The sequence below is a fragment of the Bison bison genome, unplaced genomic scaffold (genome assembly GCF_000754665.1).
Source record: "Bison bison bison isolate TAMUID 2011002044 unplaced genomic scaffold, Bison_UMD1.0 scf7180017845348, whole genome shotgun sequence".
Taxonomy (NCBI): Eukaryota; Metazoa; Chordata; class Mammalia; order Artiodactyla; family Bovidae; genus Bison; species Bison bison.
In genome coordinates, this window is record NW_011475921.1 from 13,260 (window position 1) to 15,618 (window position 2,359).

The window sequence follows — 2,359 nt, forward strand, 5'->3', positions numbered from 1 at the left end:
CGCTGCTGCCTCCATCTTTATCTCCAATTAGATGAGGGAAAGGGGGACCTCAGAGTACTTTTTAACCCCTGGGGCTGTGTCTACACATGCTGTGGGTCCCAGCGGGAGGCTCTGCGTTGCTCTCAGAAGTCAGCCCTCCTGGGATGGGGTGTGGACTTCGGCTCCACTGTCTCACCCCTGCCCTGAGTCCACATCCGTCACCCGTCCCAAGGGGCAGGCTTCTCAGTCACCTGGGGCCCCACTGCGTGCTCAGTCAGTCGTGTCCGACTCTCTGCGACCCCAGGGACTGTAGCCCACCAGGCTCCTCTGTCCGTGGGATTCTCCAGGTAAGAGTACTGGATCCAGTTGTCATTTCCTTCTCCATGGGGTCTTCCCGACCCAGGGATTGAATCCGGGCCTTCTGCTTGGCAGGCAGACTCTACCACCGAGCCACCTGGGACGCCCCTGTGGCTGCCCCACAGCGGCTGTCTTTTCTCAGCTTGAGCATTCACCGTGCTATTTTGGAGTCACTTGAGATTCTAGCTAGGCTAGTGAGTGGTTCTGAATGATTCTCGAGGAGCTAATGGAAGTCATAGGCGTTGTACCCCAGAAAAATACCCAGTCCAACAAAGGGCCTCTGCGGTGTTGGGGCTGTGGCCCACCGCATCCGGGGCCTGGGGGCACTGGCTGATGGGTCTTCTGGTCTCCACGTGCCCTCAGCACAGCTTGATGCTGAGGGGACCTTTGCTGAGAGGATGAAAGGTCAGGCTGCTTTCCCTCCGCCCTCCTGTCTCCTGGCTCCCGTGGCCAGTGCACAGTGGGTGCTCACTGGGGAGGTTGTGGCCTCTGAAGTCCCTCGGCGGGGAGGGGGCTGGCATTGCCAGAGCTCAGGAAAATGGTGGCCTCGGTCGTGTGCGTCCCCACGCCTGTGATGGCAGTTGATCCAGGGGGTGCCTGCCCAAGGATCTCCCAAGGCAGAATCTAAGGTTGGGGCGGGAACAAAGCTGGATGGTCTGCCAGAGGCCACAGGTGTCGGCCGCTCTGTGGGGACAGCAGTAATGCTCTTCCAGTGCCTCCGCCGTGCTGGTTAGCAGTGGCGCTGCCATGGTGGGTGAGGAAGTTCTCCCAGGTGTCTGACTTCGGGCCTTCCTGCTGCAGTCCCGGGGCTGCCCTCCCACACCTCCGCCTTTCCGAGCTCAGCACTTCTCCAGGGGCTCCCAGAGCCTGTGGGAAAGTTGTATCTCCAGAGTTGCTTGCACCATATAATTAGCTCCCTTTACAGCCAGGAGAGGGCTCATAAAAATCTGGGTGTTTTCATGGGTTAGGGCTGATGGGTGAGGATGGCGAAGGGGGGGAACTCCCAGCGTGAGCAGTGAAGGTCTGCTCCAGGGTTTCTGGGAGTGTAGGCGGTTTACGAGGGGATGGAGGGTCATGGGGGAGGCGGGGGAGGCCCCTGGGCCCCTGGGCACGTCTTTCCGCCAGTGCTGATGCTGCCTTCCCCTCTGCCACCAGTTTGCAGGGTCTCCCGCCCTCCCGTTAGGCAGTTGCCTCATTTTACAGGTGGGGAGATCGGGGTTCCCTGCCTCAGGGGGAGCTAGTCACCGGATCTGGTCCCCGGAAGCCCCTCCTGTTAGAGGCCCACAGGACTTTAACCTCTGATGGCCCCTCAGGGGGCTTCCCAGGCGGCACAAGTGGTAAAGAACCCGCCTGCCGATGCGGGAGACGCGGGAGACGCGGGTTCGATCCTGGGTCAGGAAGAGCCCCTGGAGCGGGGCATGGCAACCCACCCCAGTGTTCTTGCCTGGAGAATCCCAGGGACAGAGGAGTCTGGAGGGCTGTAGTCCATGGGGTCACAAAAAGACACGACTGAAACGATTTAGCATCTGGCACCCACGGCCCCTCAGTAAGGATTTCCTGAGTCCTTCCTCTGTTATGAGAATTTGGAGGGAGTGGGGGTGAAACAAGGCGGTGGCTGTGAAGAGACCTGGGGCAGAGAGAGCCTTCAGAGTCCCCCCGAGGGTCCCTGGCATCTGCCGATGGCATCCGTGTTGCCTGGGGAGGAGACTTAGCTGGGCCTTTAGGACAGACCCAGCTAGGGGGGACGGCCTTCCTTCACAGCTGGCTTGTTCAGTTCCTCCACCTCTCAGCTGTGCCCCTCTGGGCAAGTCAGTTCACCTTGCTGAGCCTCAGGTTTTTAATCTGCAAAATGGGGTCAAAAACAGCATCTACTATACGGATTTTGTGCCAATTTGATTAAAAAAAAAAAAAAAGCCTCTTGCACTCAGTGCTCTGTCATTTCTGAACTTGTTGATGTCCGCAGGCTTGCAGGCCCTGGGCCCTCCTTATGAAGCCCCCACCCCCAGGTGCCATGCCCCCCTCC

At 59.4% G+C, this 2,359-nt stretch overlaps 1 protein-coding gene across 1 annotated transcript in view; it reads left to right on the forward strand.

Annotated features, from left to right (window-relative positions):
* EPHA2 (EPH receptor A2) overlaps positions 1 to 2,359 on the forward strand; it is a gene marked incomplete at its 5' end in the record, with an annotated part of 13,747 nt that overhangs the window by 10,369 nt on the left and 1,019 nt on the right. The window lies entirely within an intron of this gene.